The 23,490-nt window shown below is 40.2% G+C and overlaps 1 protein-coding gene across 1 annotated transcript in view; it reads right to left on the bottom strand.

Moving 5' to 3' along the window:
- FNDC3A (fibronectin type III domain containing 3A) overlaps nucleotides 1-15,016 on the bottom strand; it is a 140,667-nt gene extending 125,651 nt beyond the window's left edge. The window contains exon 1 of the mRNA XM_080926399.1: nucleotides 14,879-15,016. The gene's annotated coding sequence lies outside the window, so the exon portion shown is untranslated. The remainder of the gene's footprint in view (nucleotides 1-14,878) is intronic.
- Nucleotides 15,017-23,490: the final 8,474 nt, after the last annotated feature.

The following is a 23,490-nucleotide window of genomic DNA, read 5'->3' as shown; positions in this document are numbered from 1 at the left end:
CCTCTTGTTCTCTAAACATATTAAAAAGCCATGTAATGATAACATGTATGGTACTTGTATAAAGAAAGACAACTAGATCAATAAACCATAGACCTCAGAGATACTCTAACATATGATCAAACAATCTTCTATGAGAGCTAAGACTACAAAATGGGAAAGGACATTTTTTCAACAAGGTCATGAAATTGAGATATCCACAGAGTGAATCTGGACTCTTATAACACATACAAAATTTAAAAATAGGTTAAAGATCTAAATATAAGAATCAGAGCTATATAAGCCCTAGCTAAAATAAGCAGGAAAGCTTCATGACAACTAAGCTTCTTCCATATGTACATACATGGCAAAAGCATAAAACAGATATGGCAGCACATCAAACACAAATGTTCAAGTATCAGAGGACTCCACACAGAAACAGCTTTCAGAGCAGTTTAAAACTGCAAACTGCCACAGTGAGGCAACCACAGCAAAACACAGTGCACTGGGTCCTCAATGGCACTGCTCACAGTTTTGGAGGCTAGAGCCAGGGGATGGGCTAGCTGCTATCTGGCTCCTCCAGGACCTGCTTCCTCATTCAGAGATCTATCCTCTTCGTGATTTCTCTATGAGGGGGAGGAAGCTCCTGTTCCTCTCTTATAAGAACATTAATTTCATCATGGGAGCTCCACCTTTATGACCTCATCTTGGGTCTCATTATCTTCCCAAAGCCCTGCCTCCTGACATCATCACACTGAGGTTAAAGCATTCAAATAAGAATTTTGGAGATATACATTCAAAACTTAACACTGCCATTACCTCTTCCCTAAATTCATGTCTTTTTCATTCTGCCCCAATGGTCCCAAAAATGTCTTAATTTGTTTTAGTGTCAATTCTAAAACTCAAAATTTCATATTAGCATCGCCTATATCAATCATTGAGAGAAACTCATGACTCATTCCAACATAGTTCTTTTTCTTTGAACTTGTGAAGCCCTTTAAGTTGTGTGTTTACAAAATATAATGATGGGATATACATTTGGATAGAAGTTCTATCTCCAAGGGGGAAAGAAAAAAGTAATTCTAAAATCTAGTGGTACAAACACCATAAGGCCTAAGACTTTGGCTTAATGCTCTCTTTTCTAGACCTACTAGAATCACCCACCCACACAGCCTAACAAGGTGTCCCATCCCTTCTAGTAGTGTCAGGGCCCTAACAATAAATCTCTGACACCTGGCAGTAAACATCTCATCCTTTATGATCCACATGGCCGAGCGTAATAGATGACATAATCTCAGTAGTTGAGAGGCTAACAAAAGGGAGATTGCCATGAGTCAGCTACCTGCCTTACATACACAGTGCGCTCCAGACCACCCTCAACTACAGAACAGAACTGCTTATTCGGGTCCAGATTTGCTTTCAGTGCCCCAGTAACCAACTGCCCTTTTTGGGCAGTTGCTTTACCTGGCTCTGCAGGAGCTTAGGTACTACAAGGAAAGATCCATTTTAGGTGTCCCCTTTCTAGATACAAGCAAATGTGCCTATTTATTACTACTCTGGCTGACTTTAAGGGAACCACTTCCAGATTTCTGAAGTTTGTTTTCCATGCAATTCTTCCATCTTAGGTTCTTTGACAGGCACTTTTATAATCTTCATAGGTTTCCTAGATTGCAACTTAATCTCAAATCAGAGTCTGCTAGGACAGACTCCAGTTGCCCTGCCTGTATTGTACTTGGCAACCTCCTTAAGGAAGATCAACCAATCATAGGCTTATTTTATTTTCCCTCTTTTGGTACCCTGTAGAGCTGTCCTTATTCTTCACTTTAATTGGCCTTAGGGTGAGTTGTTTCTTTAATTGGTCAAGGTTTTTAAGTTTAATTTCTTTTTATTTTAAGCTACATTCATTATTATTATATAATTACGATTACATTATTAATAAATAATCTAAACCTTTCTTATGACATATTTACCACATTCAGCTCCACATCCTTGTCTACTGGGAAGGAAAACTGGGTACAACAGGTAGGATAGGTGGGCCTCATACCCGAAGGAACAGAAGTTTGGGGCAAAGGGGGGGTGGAATGGGATCGGGGCGGGGTAAAGGGATAACATCGCAAATGTAAATACAGAGTATCTAGTTTTCTAAAAAAGCAGTTTTGAAGATTAAAGTAAATAAATTAATAAATAAAAATAACTAAAAGAAGAAGTTTGGGGGCAGTGTTGAAAGCCACTATTTTAATTACTTTTCTTAGTCAGATTCAGTGAAGAGCATTTAATTATGCATTCAGGAAATATAGTCAGTCCCCAATCCCCCACAACAAAACTAGGAAATCTGGGATTCAGAGTAAAGTTAATTCCAAAGAATACTTCTCACATACATACACACACACACACACACACACCATTATAGAGACACTGAGCAATGTATAGTGGGCATGGTGGGACACACTGTAATCCTAGAACTCAGGAGGCAGAATCAGTAAGATCACTATAAGATGGAGGCCATCCTAAGCTACATGGCAAACTCCTGGTTAGCCTGAGCTACAAGGAAAACTCTGTGAGTCTCAAAAAGAAACAAACAAAAGAAACTATGGGATACAAGATACAAAAGTAAGAGCAATGCAGTAAGGGACTGAGACCAGCTACATAACAACTACTACACGTTGTAAAGTAATATTACCTTAGATTCTTAGATCCAGAGTGTCTGTGTGTGCAGGACATCTGAGGTACTTTTAGAGTCAAAAGGTAATTACACCTGGGTTAACTCTATTCTCATCTGCAGATATTTTATTGGCCTCTGTAAAAGTTATTACTTTTTATATAATAGATCCTTGTAGAATTTCTAGTTCCAAACCATGTGCTACCTGACTCCTCTCTGACCACATTAACTACTTAGCAGTTCCACTCACAGCATCATCTATGCAGAAGCTGCAGACCTAGAGCAACTTTGCATACTTAACATGTATGTTAGCTTCACCAATTACTTGCAAAGAACAAATTTTATCACAAGAAAATCCTGTTTTAATGTTCTGTGAAACATAACAGAGCATTTCAGTAGAACACAATAACTTAATGCAGTCCTTTCCAAATTCTGTTATAAACCTCTAACTAGTCCTGGGCTAAGTTATTTTCTGTAAGTACATCATTTCTCTCTACCCTGTTTATTAAAAAATCTTGTCTTTTACTCTTAACACACAGTGATTTCTCTCCCAAGTTCTAACACCAACTGCCTTTAGAGTTCTGGAGCTGACTCAGTGGTGCAACACTTGTCTTACCCGCTGAGCTCCCTTGATCTTATCCCCAGGAGGAGCAATTTCATATGATATGAAATATGAAGGTATATGGAAGATGGAAAACATTCACAATTATAATTTGTGTAGGGATGGAACCTGGGACTGTGCACTTCCCAAACTAACACCCTGCTGCTCAACTACAGCTACAACTAAGAATTACATCTAAAAAAGTAAATGTGAGGTGGGAATGGGAGGACTGTGGGTTTGCTAGCCTGTCCTCTGGCCTCTGGCCACCCACCCAGTCTAGCCCCAGAGTCAATGAGAGATTGTGTCTCAGAGAATTAATGCTGGAGGAGAGCAATAGAACGGAGCACCCAGAATTTTCCTCTGGCCTCTGCATATGTACTGACATATAAGTACATACATGCATTCCACACACACACACACACACACACACACACACACACACACACACACACAAATAAAAATAATATTACTTTGGATATCAGTTAAGATATAAAAGTTAAGAATCACTACTATAATTCTTCTTGGAATGTATTTTACTACATCTCAGACACACCATTATATTGAAATTAACACCTTGATTTTGAGTCTTAGCCTTAACAGCCTGTTATTATAAGATATGTGTGTGCCCACAGGTGCCAGGTATGTGTATTCATGAGAGCATGTGTGTTGGTCTCTCCTTCTACTCAATATATGTGTATAAGAGATCGCTATGGGTAGGTAGGTAACAAGTGCCTTTGTTTGCTGACCCACCTCACTGGCCTTGACATTGTTATTTCTAAAAATACCAATAACTTTACAGACCAAGTGGGAAGCTTTTACAAGTGAAAGAAAATGCTATTTTAAAAATGCATAAAAGAGGACAAAAACTAAAACTGCTCAGTAAAGAAAATAATTTGGAAAGGACCAATCAGAATTGCCAAAACCCAACCCCCTTCAGTTTTGTTACCAGGTTTGTTTCACTATAAGGGCAGGATGTACTGTACTGCTGTCATAAACATATACACAGAAGCACTACTTTTTCTTTAAAGTGACAAATAAAGTCACATGTAAGACTCTTTTAGGTTTTTCTATGCAAAATACCTGAAATTTTTCATTAAGACTTACTTTCATAGCTCTACTTCTCATACCTGATGGTGCCTAACTTCTACTGTTAAGACCACACCATAATTTATTCTAATGATGGACACACTTCGTGGCTTTTAGGATGTGTGTGTGTTGTGTGTGTGTATACAGTGCATGTGAGTACAATACCCACAGACGTCAAAAGAGGGCACTGGATCTCCTGGAACTGTAGTTCAAGGTAGCTATCTTACATGAGTGCTGGGGATTGAACTTGGGTCTCTACAAGATCAGTACACATGTGTAACTGCTAAGCATCTGCTCAGTGGTTAATATCACTCACTGCTTTTGAAGATCTGGGTTCAAGCCCTAGTACCCATATGATAGTTCCCAGGGATATCTTGCCCTCTTATAGATTCTGCAGACACTGAACAAGTGTGGTGCACATACACACATGCAGACAAAACACTCATATACATAAAAACAAGTCTTAAAAAAAATAAAGCTTTACAAGGCTTTGATTTTCACCTTTAATAAGAAAGTCCCCCTTGTACTTATTTCTGAAATACAATTGGCTATGTGCTTCTATGGCTTCCTCCATCTTCAACCTTCAATTTTGCAAGTTTCATTTTAAAAATCACATTAATATAAACTAATATGGTAAGAACTGCTACTTTGTAATTAGTGAGTTACCAATTTCAGTAATGTTGCTCCAGCTATTCATATATCTTTTCATTTAGTTATTACACATTTTATAATTTTTAAAAATATTTTACAACTTACAATTGCTCTTTTTCTTAACTACTTCAAAAGTCAGTCACTGCTGGTACAGAAAAACACTAGTAAATTAACCTCATAGCAAGGTATTTACTGAAACCCTTTAAGTCATTTTCAGTTTACTATCGTGTGGTGGGGGGAGGGCGGACTAGATACTTACCCGCTATGCTTAAGAAAAGGATGTCTAGCCTTACCACTTCTCTTCTAATTCTGTTTTGTCGCTGTTGTGGTCAGGGTGGCGGCAATGGTGATGGGGCTACCCGGAACAGAGCCCATGACATCAGCTATATGGTTAAGTGTTCTAAAGCTAAACCACACCCCAGCCGTAGTTTGTATTTTCTAAGTTAACAATCATATCAGTTATAAATAATAGTACTAGTCTCCTATTACAAGTTATTTTTCTTGTTTCTTAATGTATCAGATAAGAGTTCTAGACCAATGTTAATAATGTTCTCATCTTTTAATAGAAGTGCTTTGGCCACCAAACCCAAGTACTATTGCTGATGCCAAGAAGTGCTTACAGGCAGGAACCACATATAGATGCCACCTTAGAGGCTCTGCCAGTGCCAATACAGATACAGTTAAGGATGCTTGCAGCTAACCATTGGACTGAACACAGGGACCCCAATGAGGGAGCTGGAAAAAGGACTGAAGGAGCTGAAAGGATTTACAACTCCATGGGAACAACAACATTATCAATCAAACACTCTAGAACTCCCAGGAACTAAAACACCAACCAATGAGCACACATGGAGAGAACCATGGCTCCAGTTACATATGTAGTAGAGGATAGCATTGTCTGGCATCAATGGGAGAAGAGGCCTGTGGTCCAGTGAAAGTGCATTTTCCCAGTGTAGGGGAATGCCAAAGCATTGAGGTGGAGAGGGTGGTTGGGAGAGGGAGCACCTTTATGGAAGTGAGTGGAGGGGGAGGGGGGATAGGAGTGGGGGGAAAGAGGGGATGAGAGTGGGGGGAAAGGGAATAACATTTGAAATGTAAATATAGAGAGTATCCAATTAAAAAATTAAAAAAATAATAGAATTGCTTTTAGTATTTCACTATGACATTCAATATAAGTTTCTGCTATAGTATTTTTATAATGTTATTTCTTGTTGATGGTGAGTTATCAGGACTGGTAACTGAATTTAAGAAAACAAATTTTAGCACCAAAAAAAAATTATAGTTGCCCCTAAAAACCTTAAATATAGTAAATTATATTACTATTTCCTAGCAGTAAATCACTATATACCTGGAATTCAGCATAGTAACATTTTTAGCACCAAAGAGATAAGGATAGTTGTTTCTTAAATCTATATAGTAAATTACATTACTATGTCTCTTAAGACTAAATCATTACATTCCTGGTATTGGAACTAGTATTAACAAAAAGCCCAGGTCCCAACATCATCTGGACTCAAAGTCTTTATCACCCCTCAATAACTCTATGGTCTTGGACATATTAGTTACCTTATTTTAAAAATGGTGGCAATGATGTCTAACTCAGATGGTTTGAGAACTAGATAAACAGCTATGTGTGAAGTTTGGAACAAATCCAAGACAGAAAACGCAGTTATTATTATTGACTAGTAACTTTGTACTACCCAAGAACTAAGTTTGTAGCCCTCAAAGGGTCAGCAAACTAAGGCGTAGGTGTCAAACCTGGCTGACTGCCTGTTCCATAAATAAAGCGGAATTGGAAGAGACCCACACTCATTTTTGTATAATATTGCCATGGCTAGCTTCTGTTCCTGCTGTAAACTTGGCCTCACTAGGCATGCAGACTCCTTGCCACCAACAGTGCCTGATATATCAATTTTCTGCTCCTTCTGTTCAAAACTGTCAGTAGCAGCAGTACTGCTCACAGTCCAATAGTTAGACTGTTACCCAAACATACATAATAAACAGACACAAAAACACACACTAAACAATATACACAATCACAACACTCTACAGGAAATAGAGCTACTCACGACAAAACCAGGAAAGAATCACACAAGTAAAAAGACGCAAGAGAAGAGGTACTTTATTTAATTATTTTAAAATATTTATTTATTGACATAACTTTATCGCTCATCCTAGTCTGTGAACCCAGAGAGAAGGAAGTAAAACATTCATTTCATAACATTTATATTGTAACCCTTGGAGACATTTTAATTCTTTAACAAATGAGAGATAGATAAATTAATAGTGAAAATAAGAACAGGAAACCTGGGTGGCAATAACTAATATATCTGTCAAAGTTGCAGTTATAAATATATTATGGCACTTGTTCCATTCACAAGAAATAAGTTCTGCCTTTTACTTCTTTTTTAAACACTTATTCTAAAGGGTAGGTATTATCCATTGTACATGGAGAAATCGGGTCGCTGCAATAAAGTGGCATGTTTCTATATACCCAGTAATGACAACCAACAGTCTGTTACACCATTTACCTCATGCTGCAAAGCTGGAAAGTGATGAGACACAGTGAGTGTCCAATGGTACCAACAGAATACGAATTCGCAAAGAAAGGAGGCTGCAGTTAAGTCAAGAGAACGTTTGGTATATCTTTAAATTGACAAGTTATTCCAATACACTCATCACTTGAAGTATTAGTCTGAATGCAACCTAAAAAGATGGTCAAGAGGGACATAGCAGCTCCTACACTGTACCCTAGAGTAGTGGCTCTCAACCTTCCCAATGCTGAAAACACTTTAATACACAGTTCCTCATGTTTTGGGGACCCACAACCATAAAATTATGTTGTTGTGACTTCAGAATTGTAATTTTGTTACTGTTATGAATTATAATGTTAATATCTGATATGCAGGATCTGTGATATGTGGACCCAGTGAAAGGGTCCTTCAACCCGCAAAGGGGTTGCAACCAATAAGCTGAGAACTACTGCCCAACCATGTAAACCAATCTTAATAAATTTAAAATAACAAATAGATTAAAAAGTACTGCTCTGAAGTAGCAGATGTACTTGGACATAACAATATACAAAGCAACAGAAAGCAACCATTATGATAAAATGTAAAAGTATAGACACCAACCATTATAAATAAAAATACCACATGAGGAAAAACAAACAAGTCTTAAGAATAAAACCATATTTGAGAATGGCTATATTTTTTTTAAAAATCCAGAGAGTTTAAACAAAATAACATCATGAATTCTTTTTATTTAAGTAAATATTAAGACAGACTGATTTTGAAGTACATGAAATAACTTCTTTGTCAACCAAAGCAGTCAGTGTGTACATGAGCTACTTCTCTCGAGGTACAAAATATACAAGTTCCACTTTCACCAATATGCTTAGAGTCAGGAGTGTCTGCACCCACCTGTGTTTTATATAGACGCTATAACGTGGCCTGGTGCTTCTATGTATAGTGTTTTCAGCTTACCACCACAACTATAGCCACCACTCCACATCACATCACAATTTTGCATCGTGGAGGCAATCATTTTCACATTTTGAAGCATCTTAAATTTGGGGTTTGGGGTACTCGATTTGTAATTACACTTTTAAAAAGGTCTTAAATATGCTGTGAAGTGTACTTAAAAAACATCTGCTCTAAATCTACAGCCAAGTAAGAACATTCTCTCCCCTCCCATTATGTGGCTATGGGCTTATTGAAGAAGACTACACACACTTAAATCAATTAAACTAATCCTTCACTGGAGAAGGAGAAAGTCACTTTGAAAATATCAATCTAGATGTACAAACATGTATAAAGATGTGTGTTCTAAAGAAGAAAACAGAAAAAAGCAGCACTATTCAACCCTGCTATAGCTGGTTCATACAATAATCTGTCAGTCAAGGTTGATGACAAAACACGAACTAGACTTTGTATTTCGACCAACTAGCACCTAAGCCATCGCAACAAGTGAGGAAGGAAGAAAAGTCATTCCCAAGTACAGTATCCGACAGGTTTATACAGGGCTTTAATAGTAACCGAGTATTGGCCCTGAAATCCAATGTGGCCTTATCAGGTGTCTCTGGTACTGGAAAGATCCTGCCTTCTACTTTACTCTTCCATATACACACTTTCTTCCCACCATGGATACAATAGCAAGGCAGTAAGGAACAGAAGATCAGCATGCCCTTGCAAAGAGAGACAAAGGAAGAGTAGAGCGGGAACTAATCTGAAAGATTAATGAGTGGAAAATTTTTTATGTCTTAATTTTATTTGCAAAGAAAAACTTTCTAGAATACTGAATGCTTCCTGAAAAGGCTGGTTGTAGAACTCTGCAGAGTAACACTTGACCTCAAAAGTTCTGGTCATATTAGGAAAGCAATCTGTTCAGCAGCTTCTGGTACATACGTATGAGCACTGATGTAAGCACATACATGGTACCTTAACATGTTCATGTTTCAACCATATTGTTGAGCCCTTTACAGTGTGTGTGATGAAAACAAAGCAGATATTCTCAATTTTAAAAATTAGAAAACCAAACTATGAAATCCCGGTCACTAATGAGTGATGACTGTAGAAGTAAGATCTGCATCATCCACGGCACTGGATCTCCTCCTTAGGCGGGGAAGATGGCGGAACAGTAAAGCAGAGACCAATTATTAACTGCTCACCACACCCTTCTTTTTCCAAGACAGGGTCTCAACTATGAAGCCCTGGCTGGCCTGTCCTGGAACTCACAATGTAGTTCAGGCTGGCTTCTAACACAGAGGTTCTCCTGCCTCTGCCTCTAGAATGCAGAGATTAAAGGCACATGCCATTGTGCCTGGCTATGCATTTCTTCTTAAAGCACAATGTTAAGCCAAATTGTATTAGGTAGCCATTAAGAAAGGTCAAACAAAATCTAATTCAAAAGGCTTATGCTGCCTTTAAAATTAAGATAGTAAAAATATTTATTAAAAAAGGCAAAGTTATAGTTATAAAAGCATAAAAGATTAATGCTTGGTTTGGTTTTAGTGTTTTTAACAGAAAAATGAAGGGGAAAAACAGTATTGATTCTGTCTAGTCAATGTCCCTTATTCTTTCTCCAACATCCAAAACTGACCACATACAAAGCCTATTTATAATACCTGAAGCTTAAAACATATGTTCTTATGCTATCTATATTTTAATCTCACTGTCACAAACAATGTAGCAGCCTTCATCAACTGAGCCATGATCTCAGGCACCACAGGTCACCTGGTAATGATAAGAAAAAAGAGAAAAGTATCTTAGATCAGTGGTTCTCAGCCTTCCTAAGGCTGTGACCCTTTAATACAGTAAGTATGTCATATTGTGGTAAGTCCAACCATAAAATAATTTTCATTGACTCTTCATAATTGTAATTTTGCTGTTATAAAGCATAATATAAATATCTGATATGCAGGATATCTGTTATCGACCCCTGTGAAGGGGTCCTTCATCCCCAATGGGAATGAAAGCTGCTGTCTTAAAAGCACATGTTATAAATTTAGAAACTTCAAAAGAGATGTTTCAAAAAGAGAAGTTTCAAAACAGTATTTTTTACTGATTACTGGGTCTTCCCTCCTTTAATCTACATGGTATGACACGTTCTAAATGAGTCTAGTTTATCAATCTGATAACCAATCATTCCACAACAGTAACTATTCTTGGGGTTCCTGCAGATTCCTAATGTTTAGAACTCACCTTAGACTACCTTTAACAAACAGGTCATTGGTCCCCTGCTGTCACTTATAGACCTCCAGCACCCTAGCCAAGGTTTCTAAAATGACAGTTGTATTTTTTAAAACCATAACCCCAGCAGAGTTGGTAGGTTTAACTTTATACAAATTTTAATTCCAGCCACTCTGTAGCTGGTTCACTGCCCAACTCAAAGATGACTTCTTCCTGGTTCTGAAACCTAGACTAGGCTCTTGCTAGAACTTTAAGCACAGACAATAATTACAGTAGCAGTTGTTTTAGCATATTTTCTTTATTTTCATATAACACTACTTCAAATGACCATTAGGAAAATACTTTACAACATGTGCTATATAGACAGTCATGACTCAGCTGGATGGCTAACTCTGGCCTAAAGACATAGTTCTTAAATTTAAAAAAAAAAAAAAAAAAAAATTAAACAAGCGAACAAAAATATTCAAAAGAGACTACAAATAGTTTTCAGGCCAATATTACCAAGCAATCTATAAAAAGGCTGCCTTCCCTTATCTAAGTTATATAAACATATATAATCTATCAAATCACTAAAAAAAAAAAACTTGAAACTAGTGATCAAAATGCTAAGCGAAACAAAACACAGTAAGAAATAAACACTGTATTTTCTCATATACAGAATTTTTATCTCTGTATGGCATAAAAGCAGAAGTGTGACTAGGAGGATATTAAGGGAAAGGGAGGTAGAAGCGGGAGAGGGTAATGGGAAGACATATTTTCTATCATATACAGAAATGCGCACTCCCCCTACACACACACACACACACACACACACACACACACACACACACACACACACTAAAGGCAGAAGAAGCATTTGGGGAATTGGGGACCCTCAATTAGCAAGGAAGAGAGTCCAAAGATGGTGGTGGGGAAGAAAATGAGCCCCACATAATGATACATAAAAATGAGAATGTCATATCAAAATCTACTATTGTGTATGCTAACTAAAATCAGCGAAAACAAAGTGGTATGTGCTTCTTTATTACTTTCGGAGACAGGTTCCTGCTGATAAGCAGAACTTTCTTCTCTGGGGCTTCCTGTTCCACTCTTCATACTTGGTAGGGCCTAGCTCCAATCTCTGCCTGCTCACCTCTTTTCCTAATACTTGTCCTTGGATGCTCCCCAACTATTCCTCTGGCTACTGCCTCCAACTCTGCCTGTCACTCTCTTTTGGAGTGAGTTTTCCTTTGATACAGAAGCCCTTTCTAAATTTCAAGTTGGACTTCCTCCAAATGCCCAGACTGTTGTAGCCCTCCCTCACAGCACTTTCAGTCACAGTAGACGCCACACACTTTAAAGATAATGTGCTGTTTTTGTTAATGGTCTCCTTTGTTAGTGTACAATTCTTAGATAATTTGTAGAAATTACTTGAAGGAACACGTCCCACAGCTTGGTATCCTGCACTTTAACAAAGATTCCTCTCTGGGTCCAAGCAACTATCTCATAGTCCCTATCTCCAGCAGAGAGTAGCCTAAGGCCTGGGAGTGGCTGATAGGGGATTGGGAACAGCAGATGAAACTCACAAAGAATTTAATGGAAACCCAGAGGCTGCATGGCAAATTTACACAGTATACATTAAAGACAAAGAAAACCCAAACAGTTGGAGAGAAGGTTAAGGATCCTGACATAAAAAGAACTCACTGAATAATACTCTGAAATAAAGACTAGAGTATTTGAACTGGATAAACACTCACAATACACGTAAAGGAACAAAATGTGCCCATTATCTCTACGGGTCATCAATTTCTTTGTAATGAGGCACTCTTAACATTGATACACATTTATTGTACCAAAGTAATCAACTAAAGTACTATGGGGTTAAATGGACAGAATTCTAGCCCTGACTTTAAAAAAAAAAATTAAGAACTTATTTTAATAATTCTTGTTTTAGAGCTTGCATTTGATGACAACAAAAACAACTAATCGCTTATCAATACCAGGCTGATAAACTTGGAAATCACCTGCGCATCTTTATCATGCACCAAGATATCATCAAAACTCATTTTCATGAAAAAAATGCATTAAGAATGTTTTGCTTTAAAAATCCTATTTTTGTTTATATCATCAAATGATATTTTAACACTACAGGCAAAATATAGGATGAATAAGCCATATATACATAATATATATATATATACATATATATATAAAATGCCAAAAATATATTTCCAAGGTAAGTAGAAATTTTACATGAGTCTAAGCTATAGCTGAACAAATCATAAATTAAATGTCTTTTACCTAAGTCAAGCTGAAAGACAATATTCATTATAATCTTTATTTTTCTCTTATGTTTTCCAGAATCTCTCAGTCTCCATGAGACATGAAAAGCGGAGAATTTTGTTCTTCACTGGCACTAAATTTATAAAAATATGGAAATGTAAGAATGAAACACTAAGTGTATAGTAAGATAAATCAGCTCTCAATTACATGGAGAGGAAGTGATGACACAAGACACCAGAAAAAAAAATCTGTTTTCTAATGCACAGCATTAATTTGGGAGAAGAAATTCCCCTCACAATCATGCTTCACTGACCCAGTGTTAATTAAGCAAGAGTTTTGGGTTGTTTCTCCCCCTGACCATTTGGTGATGAGGCTTCAGACAGAACCGGAAAGGAAGGAGTTAAGACAGACGCATACAGGTGGCTAAAGGCAAGGAGCTGGAGATAAAAATGTTCCACTTAAGCTACAGAGAATGCTGGGATATAATCTACGAAGACAAAACAACACAGAGAAATTTAATATGAGAGTGCTAAAAATTTTAAATGTAAAGTCTAAACAAGATTTTCCCCCATCACCTTTTCTTCTCTCCTTCCCTTTAAACGATGTTATTAGTGGCAGCAAGAATTCCAAGTGAACTAAAATCTTAAAAACAAACTCACATTTATAAGAAAAAATCATGTTTAAAAAGACCTTATCATTTCTTTCTAATAGGCCCACCACCTGTCTCCATGGGTAACTGATCTCATTAGTTGAGAAAAAAAAAAAAATCACTTTAAACAAGAAGATGTTAAGAAGGCAGGGGACTCATCTCTCTGAAACATTTCTAGGCGACTTAAACAACACTTCCGAAATGACAAGAATTACACAGTCCACAAGTACACACAAACTAAATATTTATCTACACACGGGATATGAGCCAGAAATCTCAATTTGCTTCTGCCTGACATATGGCTCGGTTTTGACTGGCATATGTTTAGTACTAATGCTGGTAAAAAGCGCAGTGATTAAAATATTACAGAAAAGCTTCGACTGTTATTTCACTCTTACAACTGATCTTAGCAAAAAGGCTGAGAGGCGATGCTATTAGATTCTTATGACACGGAAAAACATGCACAAACTTGGCTTTCAAGAACTGAAACAGATCACAATAGGAAGCAGCAAAAGCATTATGTGGCTCAGTATATTTTTGTTTTGTTTTGGTTTTTTGTTTTTAAAGTCTACCATGAGTACTTCAAGATTATAATAAAAAGAGGAAAAGCCTGTCAGCCTGCTATTCTCAGTTAACAGACGGATAGACAAGGTGCCCTACGGAACTTACAGTCTCACTAAAATAAATAATAATCTCTAGCTCACCATCCCTAGCACCCTCAGCAGTCACACACACACACACACACACACACACACACACACACACACACACACACACACACGAATACCCCCAAGGCTTTTAGGAAAGGTGCTAGTTTAAGAAAACTACGATTACCTAGGACACCCGTTAAAAGCAGCAGCGCTAGCGATCATCTGACGCCGAAATGACTCGCTCCTTTCCCTTCCCCGAAGCGCACGCCGCCCTCTCCAGAGTCGTGTCAAAAGTTCCCCCACGCAGCCTGCCATCCTCCTCGCCACAGACCTAACAGGTGGCTGACTTACCTGGGGGAGAGGAGCCGCCAGGCACCGGCAGTGGCCGCCGGGGCGCAGACCCGAAGGGCGTGTTTTCGAGGACCGATCCCTCAGGTGAGCCCGGGCAGCGCTCCGAGGTCGCCGAGCCCCGGCAGGTGCCGCGCACGCCTCCGCCGCCTCCCGGGGCCCCCGCCAACCCCGCGGACCGCGCGGCCTCGCGTGGGGGCGTCGCCCGCCCTCCCCGACGGGCTCAGCCCTCAGGCGGCGCGGCCCACAGCCCCAGCCTAACGGTTTCCCCGACGCGGGCTCCGCCGGTGCCCCGCCGGCTCTCACCTCCGAATCCCGCCGCTCCGAGGCGAAGGAAGGCGGATCTCCCACACACTCACACACCGGCGTCTCTTCTGCGAGGCTCCGGCTCGTCCTCTCACAGGCTTGGCGGTGGGCCCCGGGCTCCCGCGGCCGCCGCTGCGCTGACTGCTGTGGGGGGCGTGTTTCCCGGCAGTGACTGCGCCGCCGCCTCAGCCCCGCTCTTCGCTCCCTCTCCGCGTAGCTCCCGCTTTCTGTTTCACCCGAGGGACCGCGAACGCCGCCGCCGCCATGATTACTACGGAGCCGGGAGGAGGAGCCCGGAGTCGGCGCGCCCAGTGCGGCTGCGCGAGCCCCGCCGACGGCGCCCCCGGCCGCCTGGACCCGGAGCCCCCGCGCGCGCCCGCCTCCCCGCAGCCTGGCTTCGCGGGCCCGCAAGTGTGCAGCGTGCGAGCTCCGGTACCGCTCCGGAGCCGCTCTCCCAAAAGCCCGGGAACTGTGCCGACGACTGACGTATCCGGGGCCCCCACACGCCATTCCAAAAGCATTTTAGAAAGCGCCCCGACCCACCACCCCTAGAGACGATCCGTGGCAGCCCTTCTCCGAAAGCCCCAGAACTTAGAACGCCGGCAGGTGCTTTGGAGAGACAAGCCCAGAACGGGGAAGCGCCCCCGAAGTGGGGCTCAGATGTCTCCACTCCCAAACGTTTAGAGCCCCGGCATTTTATAGCACCCACAAAACAGATTTACGTCTCTCAGAAACGCCAAGCTTAATTTATTGGGCTCGGACCAGCCAAATTGAATGGAAACCCGTTACCTTGATTTCCACCACGGCGGCGACCGAAGCGGAGGCGGCAGCAATTTCCTTAAGCCTCAAGCAGTGGGGGGGCGGGGGGGGGGGACGCTGCAGTAACGCCCGAGGGCCGGCCCGACTGCTTACTTTTGCAGTTTCACCGGAAGCCTTAGGGAGAGGGTCGCCTTTGGGAACCTGAGTCCTCCCCTGTCCATCCAAAACTGGTGACTGACGAAACCAGGTTCCACGTCTGACTTGGATTTCAGTTTCTTAGTCCTGCTGCGTTTTGAGCAGGCGATCCTTGTTCTTTTTTTTTTTTTTTTTTTTTTTTTAATCAGTTGACAGAAATCTCTCGAAGATGTACGTATTATTTACGTTCTTTTTTTTTAAAAAAAAAATGGATAGTGAAATGTTTGGTGGATCTCTGAGTATCCAATATGATATCCAGACCGTATCCCGAAACCCCATGGGATTGCAGCGGTGTGTGTGAGTGTATGAAATCCCCGCTTTGGAGCTGCGTTTTGCTGTGTTCTCCTTAGGTTTCTTAAAAGACCCCTCACTTGGCTTGTGTTCATCTGCCTCTACATCTACTTTGACCATTTCTATTTCTCCTGCGGCGGTGTTTTTAAAGCCCCCCCTTTTCTCCTACATTTCTCTATGGCTGCAGACAATGATTGATCCGACGGTTGCATCCACAGCCAGCTAATGAGAGAGTTTGTCAACAAGTAGGCCAGTGATTCTATCAGACGGTGTTTTGAGATTTGGGGATGGGGGTGGGGCAAAAGTCCTTTCCCTGAGAGAAATATTTCATTTTCTTAACTTCCAGCTTTGGCCCTCTTCCAGACAAAATTACTGGAAAGCTGATCTTGGAATAACAGAAGTATAACTGTTCATTGTTTTGCAATGGGCGAGTTTATATCTGAATGTTGGGGGAGTTGCGTGGCTTCCCCTTACTGCTGCCTAACTCTTGTTCGGCTGGAGTCTAAACTAGTGGTCTCCAAAGTTAAATCCAAGCTAGTATTTTTCCAAAGCATTGCTCTTGTGAACTTTGTAAAAATGTAGATGGTACCCCCTCAAGATTCTGGTTTCATGATTTAGCGGTAGACAAAAAAAAAAAAAAAAAAAAAAGAACTTAAAAATAACCTGCATTTTTATAAGTATGTTTGAAGCCCAACTACATGCCTTAGGCAGTGCAAAAAAAAAAAATAGCCTAGTTGAAGGAAATAAGGGTATGTAATTCATGACATCATTGAAGTAGACCTAGCCACTTTGATATTTTGCATAATGCTGTGAGAAGGAGGGTAAAAACTGGTGGATTTATATCCTTTGGAGAGCAAGAAACACACATAAATCACCCTAGCCAGAGAGACACAGGAATCTATGTTGGCTCTGAGCAGACATTTCTTTTCCCCATCAGGATGCCATTTCACCCTGCTTGAGCTCCAGCAACAGTGAACACTAGGAACACCATTCTTCCTTAAACTTTTCTTCTTTATGGGGCAGCCATTTTTTTAGTTTGCCTCCTCTCTTCCTGGGTACAGTCTCTAGTCTCTTTGCACATGCCCATTCTTCTCTCTGCCAGTGGCACACCACTTGGCCTTCTCCGAAGTGCCCTGAGGTCTACCTAAAGTTCTCTTACCCTATGCAGAGTCACCCACACCCTAGTGTAAGCTACCACCCACTGATACTTCACACCTCTACACACCTGCAGCCCACACTCCTGCATTAAATGCCCAAGTCCTTTGCATCATCAATTACGTCACTGACTGGCGTGCTACAAAATGTCCCAGGTTCCCAAACATTGGATCAACTTCATGTTTTCCTGGTTCTTCAGCTCACCAGATCAAACATCTAATAACCCTCCCGGATGTTTACCCCACCCTGTCTCCCATATCTGTTGCTGTGCCAACTCCTAGAAATGTTTCCTCCAAAATCCCCCTACTGATCCCACCTCTTTCCAGTCACCACCGAGCTAATTGGGTCTAACTGCAGACGGTCTGTGTGTTCTCAGCTTTGCAGCGGAAATGATCTTTCAAGAAGCAAATAAGACCCATGTCACTTGTTACGTAACACCTTCAAATAATTTATGATTATTCTAGAATAAAACTAGAGTCCTTCCAGTAGCCTGCAAACCACCGTCTCATAAAACTCTTCCCTGGCTTCCTAGGCTGAGGATTTTCTGGCCATTCTTCACTAGCACTGGAATTGGAATAGTTGTAGGCTCTGCCTTCCTTTTCACCGTCTTATCCCCTACTTAGCCTTCGGGGCTTAGTTAGAACAGGACATGGGGGAATGTTGTCTCATATATTAGCAACAGATTGCATTGTAGATTCTCTTCTCAAAGATACTTCCTCTTTGGCCGACAGGAGTGAAAAATAGACATAATGTCTCTATCAGAGGAGAGGGCTTTTTTTTTTAAAAAATCACCCAGCATAATAAAGGCTCCTCGATGCAGCCCAACGTTGAGCAAAAAAAAAATTTGCAGCCATTTTTAAAAGACTGAGAGATGATTCGTAAGCTTTGAATCCCTTAGCCATGACTTGCAGTCAATGTTGCCTCCCAAGACCACGGAGTCAGGAAATGAATTAAACAACAGATCGTGACATGGGTCATCTGCCTTCTATGCTGTGATTCTGTCTTTTGATCCCAGAGTATCTTATTCTGGCATCTGTGGAACTGAAACAGGTCAGTGCTACAAAGGATGATAAAATGAATGAAATGATGATGAAACTCTGGAAGTTTGAGAAGGCGTGATGGACTACGAAGAGGAAAAGAGGAAGAACTCAAGTGTAGCTCTTGGTGCTGGCAATGGGGCAGCCGTTACCAGCACTGGCAACTCTTTCAGAAGACTCAGGCTTGATTCCTAGGACCTACATGGTCCTCACAACGGTCTGAACCCCCAGCCCCGGGGGATCCAAGGCCGCCTTCTGGCATCTACCAAACATATATTCATACCTGCAGGCAAGAATCCAACACGAATAAAAATAAATAAATCATTAAAATGTTTAAAAGGAAGTGACGATTGTCCTTTAGGTCAAAGAGGAGTGGGGAGAAAGACAGACAGAGAGACAGAACAAAGCAAGCAGAAGTCTGATTGGCTGTGTGCTGGCTGAATTCTCTGAGTAAGACTACTCAGTCCTGAGGAAAACCAGAGAGAACACTTCTACCCTTGCCCTTCACCTTGAGTACATGAGTAGAAGATGAAAGTGTAGGTATGCCACCCAATCCGGCTGTATCAGGCACTGTTTCATTGCTTTGAGGAGACAACATGGCCAAGGGAACTTAACGAAGAAAACATTTCATTGAAGGCTTACTTAGAGTTCAGAGGGTTAGTCTGTGATCATCATGGTGGTGAGCAGGCCAGTGTGGAGCTGGAGCAATAGCTGAGGGCCTTGCTTTCTGTCTCTCCTTTTATTCAAAACAATCCTGGAAGCCTTAGTTTTGTTTCAAAACCAAGAAAGTCTACTCAAGTGCTTTCCTGATGCTGAAAAGGAACCTCAGTGATAGAATCTAGCATATGTGAGGTACTGGGTTTGATTCTCACCATGGAAAACCAACATAAAAACAATAAACACATACATACAGACACTCACACAATCCAAGTCATTTCCTGAGTTGAGTAGCAACTGTCCTAGAGAGATAGTTCTTAAGTGTTAGCAAAAATAAAAATCACTTGGGATGCTTATTCAGAATCTAATAATTCAGGCTGTAGAGAGGGCCCAATGGTTACATGCATTCATCCTTAGTACCAGAGTTTTATTCCCTGTACCCACACCAGGCTGCTTACAACTGCCTGTAACCCCGGCTCCAGGAGGATCTAAGGTCTCCAGCCCTTTCAGGCACTGGCATTCAGGTGCACGAGCGCACATGCACACACACACACACACACACACACACACACACACACGATAGTTAAAAATGTTAATATATAATATACCATATAACATATAATATGACACAATGTATGATGTAGAACATCTCATATAACATAATATACAATATATAATACGTAAATATGATTAAAATATAATATATGATATACAATGTATGATGTACCATATAATATACAATATAATATATAAATATAATGAATATATAATGTATAATATAACATTTCCATCCAATTATCCCTTTTCCAAGATTCTACATTTTCTAAGCTTTCCAAGGAGTTCTGATGTGGGTAACCCACAGACCACACTTTAAGCATCTTAGAGTAACACAAAAACGGTTAACCTTCACGAGAAATTTTTCCTCTATAATACAATATTAACTTGGATTAATGGAATTGTTTAAAATTGCTCTTGCCTATGGTTGAAGATTTTATATAGTTTCTTCCTTATAGAGAAACTAAGGCGGATTAAGGGTTTTTTTTTTTTAATCATAAATGATAATCCTAATAGCCAAAATTTGTCACTGCTAATGATATGGTTTCAAAGCACACTAAAGAGGACAGACAGAGCTTACTTCCCAAATGGGAAACACTCATATGTTTGCCTTACTTAAATGGAGTAAGTTTTCCCATATGAAAGGTCTACACAATCATAAGACAAATGATTTTTCTCTCAGTTGAAAAAATAGTTTTCTCTATCCATTCTTGGATCTGTCAACAACTCTTTGATGCTTTGTACATGCTAAGGGAGTCTTTGGGAGAGTGCTCAGGTTTGAACACACCATCATTACCCAGCAGACCAGATGACGTGTGAATCAGTTTTAGAGACAGAAGAGGAAGAGAGTCATCTATGAGAAAAGCAGGACAGAACATGACTTGAGAGTTCTAAAAACTAGGCTCAAACCACTTGGCTTCTCCACCCCCACCCGAATCCCACCATCCCCAAAAGGGAAGGAAAAAAAAAACAAGCCTCAAACTAGAGCAGTGTGTTCTTTCCCAAGAAAATAGTGAACTTTTAATGTGGAAGAACAAGATGTACGTGAGTTTAGAGATGAAAATCCATATACTCTAAATTCAATTGTAATTTGCTGAACTTAAGAAATTCCTTCTCAAACATTTGAACTAAATATTTAAACAAAACTGCATTTTTAAACAACCGGACAAATCAACTATTCATGGTAGCAGGCAAATATTTATACAATCATTCGTCTTTGTATAATATTTTACACTACACCTTAAAGCGAAATTGACAATTCTTACATTGAGACAAACTTGTATAGATGTTGAAAAACTAGAAAAAAGTATTGATCTGCTTAAGACTGTTTTCTATGCAGAATTCCATGTAGACTTGGTTAGCCTAAAACTCCAGAGTTCCTCTGGCCTTCATGGTCTGAATGCTAGGATTAAAGGAATGCGCCCCCATGCCTGCAAGCAAATCTTCACAAAGCATTTAATTTCATAGTAGTGGTATCAATTTGGTTTGCCTTCTCAAAACTCATGCTGGAGGTTGATTATCTTGGGAACTGAAAAGTTGGACACTCAGTCTGCCCGTGTCTTTACAGATGAGGCCTTTAGGTGGAATGAGGAAGGGATGAGTTCATCTAGATAGATTCCCCAGTGAAAGAATCCCTGTGGCTTTATGAGATCTGAGGCAACACATGTTCATACATGCCCCCATCTCTTAAAGAAGATGCACTGTACCAGCTCAGGAGTCTATGGGAACACGATCATCACATGCAGCCTTTTGCTTTTCTCTCCAGAACAACGGACCTAAATAAGCCTTATTGCTATAGAAAAGACTCCTTCTGGCTATTATACTCTTAATAACAAAATGGACTCACACAATATTTTAATTTTATAGAAACTGTACCTCGAATTGAGTAAACTCATGGTATAGCCAACATTCCCAACATCAAGCCTTTGCCACTTCTGGGAGGCAAACAAGCTCAAAGCAAATGTTTCCTATCGCGTTTGCATTTTTCCCCCTCTGTAAATAAGCCTACTCTATTATCTCTGTTGACATGCTCAAACATGCTTAAGTCCAAAGGCTAAAGAGTCTAAGCTTAAGTTGTGACTCTAGGTATAAAAACAACTGGGTGCTTCAGGTGAGGGATGTGGTCATTAAATAAATGACTTATTAATTTTCTTAATAGCAGTATCCCTCAAACATATATGAAGTTCGTTCTCCTACTCAAGAAATACAAACTCCTGTCTAACAAAAGTCCCATTTATATTGACAATCTAAATTTGCTTCAGAAGGTCTATTGCGGAGAACCATTTAACAATCAAGAAATATTCACAGAACCCTCGTCTCTGATAAAGACTCTGAGCAAAACCAAGAGCCCTGACCTCAGCAGATTTCCTTTCCATGCAGAGCATTTGCTTACAGTTTTCTAACTCCAAATCCACCCTTTTTGCCATTTCTTTCATATATGTTGATGAGCATATGTGTGATATTATGTCTTCCTCGGTCACTTCTCTACCCCCCCCCCCACCTTTTTGAGAGAGAGCGAGGGTGGGGTGTCTCTCACTGAACCTGGAACTTGTTTTGGGCAGACTATCTGGCCAATGAGTTCTCAGGAACTTCCGGCTTCTGCCCTCCAGTTCTGGGATTACAGAATCCCAGAATACTCAGAGCGGTATGACCCTACATTGTTTTGGGCATGCTAGCTTTTTTTTTTTTTTTTTTTTTTTTTTTTTTTTTTTTTTTTTTTTTTTAATGTGGGTGAGGGAGATCCAGACTTAGTTCTTCATAGTTGTACAGTGTTAAGATCAAGCAATGCCCTACTCTACATTATTCAGTATTATGTAAAGTAGTGGGCTTTTCTAGACCTGCTTTGCCTTGAGACTAATTTACAAGCAACTTTCAATTCAATTGTTAAGGGTAGAGAATTGTTTCCTAGGGTGGACCAGCAAACACTACTATCTAACCAGTACCACCCACAGAGCACTGACTGATAATGACTAATCCTTGAGCATTAAAAGGGTTTGGTTCTTTACTTATTAGGCTAAATCAGGGGCACGTGGATGTATTAAAATCATGTCAAGAAAAAACATGCCTAATGGTTATCAGATGTTCCAGATGGAGAAAAGGGTGTTACTCCTTCACCTGAACCTACAAAGTGTTGGATGCCCAGTACTGTGATGTAACAGCCTCACACCTACCTGTTATCTGTCTGATAGATGGTATATGGCTTAAGGACCAACAGGCAGACAACCCCCGCAGCTTCACCTCAGTTTGGTCACCCATGACTGACAATACCTGGTCGACTGCCATCTGCCTGTCTACCTGCAAACTTTTTTAGAGCTGGATCTGCCATTTCTGTCTCAACCTGGTGGCTCTGTCCTTTAACATTGAAACCAGACTCAACTGCACCTTTGTCAATCCTGACTCTCTCAGCCTATAGACTGAAACCTCTCAGAGTCTGCTATAGACTCTTTAACTTGTACTTGTACTGTAAACTAGATAGACAGATAGACAGGCAGACAGATGTAGATTTACTGTGTGATATGTGGTATGAGTTAATGTTAGTAATTAAGACAGAAATAAAGGGGCTGGAGAGATGGCTCAGTAGTTAAGAGCACTTGCTGTTCATCTAGAGAACTCAAATTCAATTTCCAGCAACCACATGGTGGGTCACAATTGTCTCTAATTCCAGTTCCAGATGATTCAGACATACATGTAGGCAAAGTATCCATATACAGTCAAAAAAAAAAAAAAAAAAAAGGGAACAAAAGACCTGAATTTGCCTCAACTAGATTCAAGGTAGTGGGGATTATCTGGTAACTTGCTGCCACTGAAACACCTTCACCATATAATTTATTGAATACATTTATTCAGTGAGAAGCATATGTTTATTTAATAAATTCTGATGTTGTGGAAGGACATGAGCATGCATGTCTATGTTTCTGACATAGCATGCCACAATCAAAACACGAAGTAAGCACTTTGCCCACG

The sequence above is a fragment of the Micromys minutus genome, assembly GCF_963924665.1.
Source record: "Micromys minutus genome assembly, chromosome: 12".
NCBI classification, from domain to species: Eukaryota; Metazoa; Chordata; class Mammalia; order Rodentia; family Muridae; genus Micromys; species Micromys minutus.
The sequence above is the reverse complement of the archived record's forward strand: the minus strand, read 5'-3'. Positions and strand labels throughout refer to the sequence as shown.